The sequence below is a fragment of the Oxyura jamaicensis genome, chromosome 4, assembly GCF_011077185.1.
Source record: "Oxyura jamaicensis isolate SHBP4307 breed ruddy duck chromosome 4, BPBGC_Ojam_1.0, whole genome shotgun sequence".
In the NCBI taxonomy this organism is placed as follows: domain Eukaryota; kingdom Metazoa; phylum Chordata; class Aves; order Anseriformes; family Anatidae; genus Oxyura; species Oxyura jamaicensis.
In genome coordinates this window covers 66,889,700-66,899,871 of record NC_048896.1, presented here as the reverse complement: position 1 = coordinate 66,899,871, position 10,172 = coordinate 66,889,700, and the positions used below count along the sequence as shown (strand labels likewise).

The 10,172-nt window shown below is 45.1% G+C and overlaps 1 long non-coding RNA gene across 1 annotated transcript in view; it reads right to left on the bottom strand.

Moving 5' to 3' along the window:
- Nucleotides 1–7,888: 7,888 nt before the first annotated feature.
- LOC118165952 overlaps nt 7,889–10,172 on the bottom strand; it is a 24,726-nt gene continuing 22,442 nt past the window's right edge. The window contains exons 4-5 of the long non-coding RNA XR_004750291.1: nt 8,545–8,643; nt 7,889–8,434 (exon numbers count right to left, since the gene is read on the bottom strand). This is a non-coding gene — a long non-coding RNA (uncharacterized LOC118165952). The remainder of the gene's footprint in view (nt 8,435–8,544; nt 8,644–10,172) is intronic.

The window sequence follows — 10,172 nt, the reverse complement described above, 5'->3', positions numbered from 1 at the left end:
TTCCCTGGGCAGCCTATTCCAGTGACTAACAACCTGTTCAGTAAAGAAGTTCTTCCTAATATCCAACCTAAACCTCCCCTGGCGCAACTTTAGCCCATTCCCCCTCGTCCTGTCACCAGGCACGTGGGAGAACAGACCAACCCCCACCTCGCTACAGCCTCCTTTAAGGTACCTGTAGAGTGCGATAAGGTCACCCCTGAGCCTCCTCTTCTCCAGGCTAAACAGTCCCAGCTCCCTCAGCTGCTCCTAAGACTTGTTCTCCAGACCCTTCATCAGCTTCGTTGCCCTTCTCTGGAGTCGCTCAAGCACCTCCATGTCCTTCTTGTAGCGAGGGGCCCAAAACTGAACGCAGTACTCAAGGTGCGGCCTCACCAGAGCCGAGTACAGGGGGACAATCACTTCCCTGGACCTGCTGGCCACGCTGTTTCTTATGCAAGCCAGGATGCTGCTGGCCTTCTTGGCCGCCTGAGCACACTGCTGGCTCATATTCAGCCGACTGTCAACCAATACTCCCAGGTCCTTCCCTGACAGGCAGCTTTCTAACCACACATCTCCCAGCCTGTAGCTCTGTTTGGGGTTGTTGTGCCCCAGGTGCAGGACCCGGCACTTGGCCTTGTTGAACTTCATGCAGTTGGCCTCGGCCCATCTGTCCAGCCTATTCAGATCCTCCTGCAGAGCCTTCCTACCCTCGAGCAGATCGACACATGCACCTAACTTGGTGTTGTCTGCAAACTTGCTGAGAGTGCACTCGATCCCCTCGTCCAGATCATCGATGAAGATGTTAAAGAGGACTGGCCCCAGTACCGAGCCCTGGGGGACTCCACTAGTGACCGGCCTCCAACTGGATTTGACTCCATTCACCACAACTCTCTGGGCCCGGCTATCCAGCCAGCTCTTAACCCAACGAAGTGTACGCCAGTCCAAGCCATGAGCAGCCAGTTTCCTGAGGAGAATGCTGTGGGGAACAGTGTCAAATGCCTTACTGAAGTCAAGGTAGACCACGTCCACAGCCTTTCCCTCATCCACTAAGTGTATCACCTTGTCATAGAAGGAGATCAGGTTCGTCAAGGAGGACCTGCCCTTCATAAACCCATGTTGACTAGGCCTGATTGCCTGTTTGCCCTGCAACTGCCGCATGATGACACCCAAGATAATCTGCTCCATGAGCTTCCCTGGCACTGAGGTCAAACTAACAGGCCTATAGTTCCCCAGGTCCACCCTCTGGCCCTTCTTGTAGATGGGCGTCACGTTTGCTAGCCGCCAGTCAAGTGGGACCTCCCCCGATAGCCAGGACTGCCGATAGATGATGGAAAGCGGCTTGGCCAGCTCTTCCGCCAGTTCTCTCAGTACCCTCGGGTGGATCCCATCCGGCCCCACCGACTTGTGTACATCCAAATGCTGTAGCAGGTCGCCAACCATTTTCTCATGGATTGTGGGGGCCACATTCTACTCCCCATCCCCTTCCACCAGCTCAGGGTACTGGGCGTCCAGAGAACAACTGGTTTTGCTGTTAAAGACTGAGGCAAAGAAGGCGTTAAGCACCTCACCTTTTTCCTCATCTCTGGTTACTAAGTTTCCCCCCGCATCCAGTAAAGGGTGGAGATTCTCTTTAGTCCTCCTTTTGGTATTGATGTATAGAAACATTTTTTGTTGTCTTTAACAGCAGTAGCCAGATTGAGCTCCAGATGAGCTTTGGCCTTTCTGATTTTGTCCCTGCACCGCCTCGCAACATCCCTATAGTCCCCCTGAGTGGCCCGCCCTCTTTTCCAAAGATTTTAAACCCTCTTTTTTCTCCTAAGCTCAAGCCACAGCTCTCTGTTCAGCCAGGCTGGTCTTCTTCCGTGCTGGCTCGTCTTTGGACACATGGGGACAGACCGCTCCTGAACCATTAAGATTTCTTTCTTGAAGAGCGCCCAGCCCTCCTGGGCTCCTCTGTCTTTCAGAACTGCCTCCCAAGGGACTCTGCCAACCAGCGTCTTGAACAGCTCAAAGTCAGCCCTCCAGAAGTCCAAGACAGCGGTTTTACTGATCCCCTTCCTGACTTTGCCAAGTATCGAGAACTCTACCATTTTGTGGTCACTCTGCCCAAGACAGCCCCCAACCACCACATCTTCCACCAGTCCTTCTGTGTTAGTGAACAGAAGGTCTAGCGGGGCACCTCCCCTGGTAGGCTCGCCAACCAGCTGCATCAGGAAGCTATCTTCCATGCTCTCCAGAAACCTCCTAGACTGCTTTCTCTGGGCTGTGTTGTGTTTCCAGGATATGTCCGGGAAGTTAAAGTCCCCCACAAGAACAAGAGCTGACGATTTCGCAACTTCTACCAGCTGCCTGTAGAACTCCTCATCCGTCTCCTCATCCTGGTTTGGCGGTCTATAACAGACCCCCATCAGGATGCCTGCCTTGTTGGCCTTTCCGCTGATCCTAACCCATAGCGACTCCACCTTGTCATTCCCAGCTTCAAGTTCGACGACGTCAAAACACTCTCTAATACAGAGAGCCACTCCACCACCCCTTCCGTGCTGCCTGTCCCTTCTGAAGAGCCTATAGCCAGACATTGCAGCACTCCAGTCATGAGAGTGGTCCCACCACGTTTCCGTGATGGCAACCAAGTCATAGCCTGAGTGCTGTACAATGGCTTCCAGCTCCTCCTGCTTGTTGCCCATGCTGTGTGCATTAGTGTAAATACACTTCAGTTGGGCCTTATACTTCTCTCCCACCCAGCCTTGCCACTGTTCCCCCTGGCACACCTCCAACAAGCTTTGTTTCATCCCCGCCCCCCTTCTTACCTAGTTTAAAGCCCTCTCAATGAGCCCTGCCAGCTCCCGGGCCAGGATCCGTTTTCCCCCTGGAGACAGTTGGGACCCATCTGCAGCCATCAGGCCGTGTGCCAAGTAAAGCGTCCCGTGATCAAAGAACCCAAAACTTCTGTGTTGGCACCAGCCTCTGAGCCACGTGTTTATCAGGTGGGCTTTTTGTGTTCTCTCTGAACCATTCCCTGCCACTGTAGGAATGGATGAAAAACACCACCTGTACTCCCACTCCATCCACTAACCATCCCAGCCCCCTTAAGTCCCGTTTGATAGCCTTCAGGCTTCTCTCATCAGTGGTATCACTGCCAGCCTGGACTATCAGTAGTGGGTAGTAATTGGAGGGGCGAACCAGGTTGGGAAGCTTTCTGACAACATCCCTGACTCTGGCCCCAGGGAGGCAGCAGACTTCCCTACTGGTAGGGTCAGGCCTACAGATAGAGCCCTCTGTTCCTCTGAGAAGGGAGTCGCCCACACGATCACCCTTCTTTCCTTCTTGGTGGGAGCAGTCTTGAGGCGTGGAGCAGACTTCCTCGCCCTAGGCTTCCTGGTTAAATTTCCTACCACACCCTCATCCACTGCTCTCTCGAGCTCCAGGGCCTCAAACCTGTTGTGTAAGGGCACCTGGGAAGGTAAGGCAGGCAGTGGGGGGAGTTTCCTGCAACACCGAGCAGGGACCTGTCTCCATTCCTCCTCCACTCCTAGGTCCCGTCTCTCTGCCCAACAGTGACCGGGCAGGGGACCCACCCCCATCTGGGGAGTCTCACCCCGGTGCCTCTCCTTCCGGCCTTGCAGGGAGTTGCTCCACCAGCCTATCTCCCGCTCGCACTCCCTGAAGGCCCTCAACCTCTCCACCCCCTCCTTGAGCTCTGCCACCAGGCAGACCAGGTCGTCCACCTGCTCGCACCTCACGCTCACAGTATCTCCACCTCCCTCGGATGGCAGCAGCAGGCTCTGGCACTCCCTGCCCCCAGAGACCTGACCTGCCGCATTTCTGAGCGGGCACTCCGTCTGGGTGGCTACAGACTTTCTAGCGTGAGCTCTCTGCCTAGCAAGGACCATAGTGGCCGAGCTGGTGGTCGAAAGCCGTCGGTTGAGTTGTTCTTAGGGGCGGGGGGACCACTCTGCGCGAACTGCCGCACCCCGTCCAGCTTGCCGCGCTCCCCCAGGGGCTGCTTTTGAACGGCCGGGGAGGGGGCGCTGCTGGCTCCGCCTACGCCTCGTCAGCGTCCCGCAGGAGTTGTGCTGGGTCGTGGCGGCTCCCTCGGCTGCCTCGAGTGGCCTCGATGCCGGGGAAATAGCCCTGCTTGTCCCGATCCCCAGCTCTGCTGCAGAGCACGTCTGCCCCGGGTCCGATTGTCTCAGCAAGAGTATACAAGAAGTATTGTATATAAACGGATGCAAGAAATGTGATGAACTGAGGGAGTTCTTTACATACTTCTTGTTAGCTCTTTTTGGAATTGGGCTCTTTCTTTCTGTGTAGAAGTGAAGTTCATGGTGAAGGAGATTTTTATTGCATTTGGTGTAGGGATAACATTAAGGATGTTTGGATTTTTATGTTTATCTATTTAAATAAAGCATTCTCACACAGGATACAATTTTTTCATTTTGAAACCTAACCAGACAACAATTAAGAACAAAAGAAGATTTTCTGTTGCTAATCAGAGAGGAGTAGGAGAGAAAAAGACACCTGGGAAGAAAAAAAAAAAAAAAAAAAAAAAAAAAAAAAAAAAAGGCATTAAAGTGCCTAGGGTAAACAGTAAATAAACCTATTTTATAAAATTAAACTGCAGCTGGGGCATAATCTCACCTACCTGAAGCAATCCAGCACAAGGAAAGAGGGAGGCACAAAATAGGACAACATGGGCTTGAGTATTCAGAAGCAAACAAGATAAAAAACATTACAGAGGGCTTATATTACAAAATCTATATGGCAAAGACTGTTTACGTTACTGAATATAATGCCCAGATTAAAAATACCAACTGTTAAAGAAACAGATGACCCTAGAGAGAAGAATTAGTATTTTTGAACAGCCATTGATTTGAAGAGAAGTTTAAAGGGGTGCTGCACTTATATGAAAGTAGAGTTACTCATATGGCACAAAAATGTTATCGGCTGGGCCAGAAGGGGTTCTTCAGTAATAACAAATGCTTGGCAACAAACAGCGATGTATCATTTTAGTCATCAAACTTTAAATGTTAGCACATGCAATTGGGACAACCAGCCCTTATTGCTGTACGTGAAAGGTACTGCTTGAAGGTGTTGCTCTTGCTTTCTTTTTGAGATGTACTGTCCTGAATTTTGAGTTTAATACAGGCAACTGCCCTCAGAATGTTCTGTCCCTACTTGAAATACTTGTCAAGAGTAAAGGTTTTCAAGAGATTTGGTTTAAAGATGTAGCAATGAGCACCACACTGGAAATTAAGGGTTACAACTCATTTTAAAAACCTGTATCTTATTTAGCTGTCCTACATAAGCCCATTTGAAAATCCTGGAACCAACTACAAATGCCTAAAGCTCTTGCAAATGCCAGTACATAATGCTGGTTTGGCAGAACTGCAAGCAGTTCAGGTCTTTCTCCAAGCTGCATGAGAAAGAAGGAAACTTGTGTGTTTTGTTTGTTTGTGTTTGTTTTTTTGCTTGTTTTGTTTTGTTTCCCTTTACTGCTGAAATCTAGCTTTTAGAAATCTGAACATGCATATGCAAAGATCCAATTGCTGAAAGGACAGCAAACTCCACTGTTTGTTCTCACACTTACGGTTAGTAGAAACAATGCTAACAATGAGGACATAGCAGTACAGACTTCACTGTGGTGCCTCCAGCACTTCAATCCCACTTGCACTTGCAGTGCAGGTATGGCCCAGGACCTTGCAGCACACAGACAAAAATCTTCTGGAAGTTAACCCTGTTTTCTGCTGTCACAAATTGCCTGGAGGGCCTAGTTTGACTCCGTTACTGAATGACATCTAGCAAGATACCCAAGAACAGGTATAGTGAAGGGAGACAGGAGAAACAATACTTTTTCCTCTTCCTTTCATTTGAATCCTAAAAATGCTATGCTTAAGCAATGGAAACAGTATCTCAGCTTGATTTTATTAAGATTTTCACATTATTTATATTTTATTAAAACAAGCATCTCAACTATTCCCCCTCAGGTGTCAGAATTGCTATGTTTTCTAAGTTGTCAATATCCAGCGTGGCATTTCTGGAGTTGTTCCCATAAAACCTCAATTTCACTGGAGAGAATCTCCTCAGGAAGTAATGATTTCCTGCCTACAGCTGAGCCTTAGCTAAGACTTACATCCCATACTGCATTTGTTTGTTTCACTTTCTAATAATTAATAACCTGATTTTTTGGTTTAGAAACCAAAACTCTAGAAAGCTGTAAATCATAAGGAAGAATACACTTCCTGATGCTGATTTGTACTTAACTTTTCTCTTTTACCACTCTTACGCCCATTTGTCAAATGGTAAGGTGCCTTCCAAATTCAGAGTGCACACATATGTCCTCTGGACCTGCAAACTCCTTCCTCTGCTTACTGAGCTAGCAGCAGAGTTGGAAGCATTGAATAGTGCTGGGATTTAAAACCACATATCCAGAGATAAGCCTAGTATCTTCCAAACAAAAAGCACTGGTTTCCAAGAGAGGCCACTGTCTCAGCATCACAGCTTTAATCTTTGAAAATTAAGATCTTGTTAAGTAGTAGGGACCACACATGCAGATTCCTAGGTTTTTCATCTATAAATTGATTTTGGTTTTACTTTATTTTTGATAACACTTTAAGACTGCAAGGACAAAGGAATATTAGACTATCTTCCAAGAATTATTTTTAACTTGTTTAATTCTACAGCAAAGATGTTGAAGGACTTATTCTTTGTTATACACTTCCCATATGCAAAATTAGTTAGGGATAATTATTAAAAATAATAATCTTTGCCTTAGCTAAAGAGTGTCAATGAAAAATACACCAATGAAAAAGCTTAATAAGTGAAACTCCATAGTAATTGGCTTTGCTTTTAGAATTACAAAGTTGACTTAGTGGACAAATCAAGAGACATATAAGATTTTTAATCGTGAAATGTCTAGAGCACCAGTAGCAGCTGAACCGACCTACCTATCCACAACTCACACAGGCAGATTCGCCCATTTTATGCCTGCCACCAAGAGCAATGGCTTCCATTAGAGCCAGCAAAGGGTCCATGCCCATTCTTCACCCACTGTGAATGCAGACAGTCATTAGAAAATAATATAGAATTATAAAACCAGTGAGAATGCAAATTCAGCTGATGCTATTGATGCCAAATGCCAATATCAAGCTAAAAGATTTTAATGTTTCTGGTGTGCAGGCGTAGCAGAAGACTAAGGCCTTATCAACCTATTCACAACCACAGATGGACTCAGGGTCATATGCAGGACGTATTTCAAGGGCTGATACACATCTCCCAAGAATTCCTTTTTGGTCCTTTATAAAGATCTGTATGGGTCATAACATCTTAGCCCCTCCTAATAGTGTCTCTTCAGCATACAACATAAAGAATGTCAGTCATTATTACTATGTGAGCAATTTTGCTTGTATTCTTCCCCAGTAGAAAAATGATATTTGACTTACTGGGTTTGACAACATTGCAACATCCATGAGAAAACAAACAAAAAAAACATACAACAACAAAACCTATATATTTTTACCTTATAAAATACATTGCAGAAAATTTTCATCTCTTGCACATTTCTGAACCCTCTTCCCGGTGGTCACCTCACATTGGCTAATACCACAACACAAGAGCAGAACAGTTTCAGACCTTTATGTGCAGTAATAAGTTCATGGGAGAGGATACACATTCCTTAATTTGCTAATGGTCCATAATGCTTTCTTACTTGGCAAATTTTCTTCTTTCTCTGTGTTCTTACATTTACAAGGACAATGATTGCTTTTTGCTTAAGCAAAGTCCAGCAGACTATACTTTGTCTAAACCATTCACATTCAGCTGAAGCCTTCTGCAATGTTTTCTTCTCCCCAGGACAGTGTTTGCCACTGCTGAGACAAGATTAAAAAAAAAAAAAAAAAAAAAGTAATATTGCATTGGAATGTGAAAATAAATTACCTCCTAAACTTATACCATAGAAAAGCTACTATCAGGGCATGCACTTCCCCTGTTTCTCTCATCTCTTCAAGACTGCAAGATTTGGGAATGATTTCAACAACGAACATTATAATAATGAAATTGTCATAGTGCAGGAGATCCACTGAACCGATATGATAATGCTTACTCTCCTGTGGACTACTAAGATTACCAAAAGGATTTCTAATTATATTGACAATATTCAAAGGTCACATAATGTTAAGATATCTGCATTACTTTTCCTTTATAATTCAGCCATCCAAAAACAAGCACATGGCCAGTCTCACATGACTCATTATTTGTCAGTTTTGAGTAGTCCATGAACAAATTCAGGACAAACACATACACCTACACTCTTTAGGGTACACTTAGAGATGAAAATCACAGACCATGCTTTTTTTTTTTTTTTTTTTTTTTTTCAAGATTCATGAAAAATAGGTCAGTAGGAAAACAGAGTACTTTTTGACTCAGACTCTAAAAAAATCCATCAGCAACCAAAGATGTCCTGCAACACAGAATCCAAGTATTCTCGTTATTGCAGAAATATGAATTAGTAGTCTTAACTGACCAGGCAAAACAGTGCATTTCAACACAACAGCTAAAATCTTACTGTACCTTTGGAAAAAAATGTTTCAGCTTCAGACTTACTGGCCAGCTCCTTTCATCTCTGACCCAGAAGGCACAATTCCACAATGTGGTAGCTTCCAGAAAAAACTGCAGAAGCAATAAATCAGTCCATCAGGATTCCAAGAAAACACATTTTACTCAGTAAATAGCACTTTTTGCAAGCCTTCATTTAAAGTATGAAGCTGTACCCTTTGAAAATACGTAGTATATACAAGGTATGCATGCATGCACCACGAGAAGCATTCAGAGGAACTTGCCAAATTGCACTAGAAAATACATCTGACATAATTACTGAGCAAAGCCATCTTAAATTAATCTTAGCAGCATAGTGTGTAGAATACATCCAGTGTCTTCTCTGTGTGTAAACCTTCCACCTGCTTCTCATCTATCAGGGACTCTGTCTGTATTTGACAGTATAGGAAAGAATGAAGAGCAGCCAATGCAGGCCTTGTTTTCAGCCATTTTGGCAATCACAGTAAAAACCCAAGACCTCAAGAAATGTTCCTTTGTTACAATTTGAGGACCACTATTCATCCATGAAGCAGAAGATGGACTATGCAATAATCTCAGAATCTGTTTTACAAATCTATTCTTGCATAAGTTAGCACCAAAGTAGCAAAACAAAGATAATAAGTTAACATTAACTGAAAAAAAAAAAATCTCAATATAAGCATTTTCAAGATCTGAGTCAAGGAAATATGGGGTGGAAGAGACCAAACCTAGCCTTCTCACCCCATTGCATGCATGGCTCTCCCTAAAAAGCTGTCTGTTGATCTGGTGAGCCTGCAGCTCAGCTCAGTTGCAGCAGTGGATGTGGCAGAGCTATACACTCCCACTTACCCACTGTGAGGCTGGGGGAAAAAGCAGGAAACTCATGGGGAACAACTGATCCAAAGCCAGTATAACCTCCCTAAAAAAAGCTTTGCCTGAAGGCATGATACAGCTCCAGGGCGTTCCTCTGGTCAGGACTGCTATAGAAATTCAACATAATCTGCCCCTTGTGCTTTAGAAGAGCCAATCTACTCAACTCACATCCACTCTGAAAGGAAGTCTTGACTCCCACGTGATTTCACAGCTATAAAGCAACAAAATCACTGGCATAAATTTGATTGACGAGTAAAAAATTGTCTCTGTTAAGCAATGGGGCCCTTTAGACCAAGAGGTTAGCAGGACTATCCACTCACAAGTAAGCACTCAGCACTGTAGGTGCAGTTTTACACAGGACTACAGGTATTGTGTCCTCAGGGAGTGAAAGGAGCCTAATACACATTTTACGTGGTGCCTGGCAGCTGCTAGAAAGCACACAAGTATCAACTCTCACTGATGCAAATAGTTAGAGAGCACAGAAGGGAATGTAAATAAACAATCCTTGAAAAGCTACCCTAAATGAAGCAACAATATATATATATATATTATTCAGAAACTGGTGCCAATCCACAAGAGTTTCCCTTTCAGCAGTTGCCAGGATAAATTTCCCCTCTGGGCAGACTGTCTGAAATCCGAGCCCATCATGAATGAGAAAGTGCAGCTTTACTTTAGAGCACACTGAAAAGAAAAAAAAAAAAAAAGAAGGAAAGGAAAGGAAAGGAAAGGAAAGGAAAGGAAAGGAAAGGAAA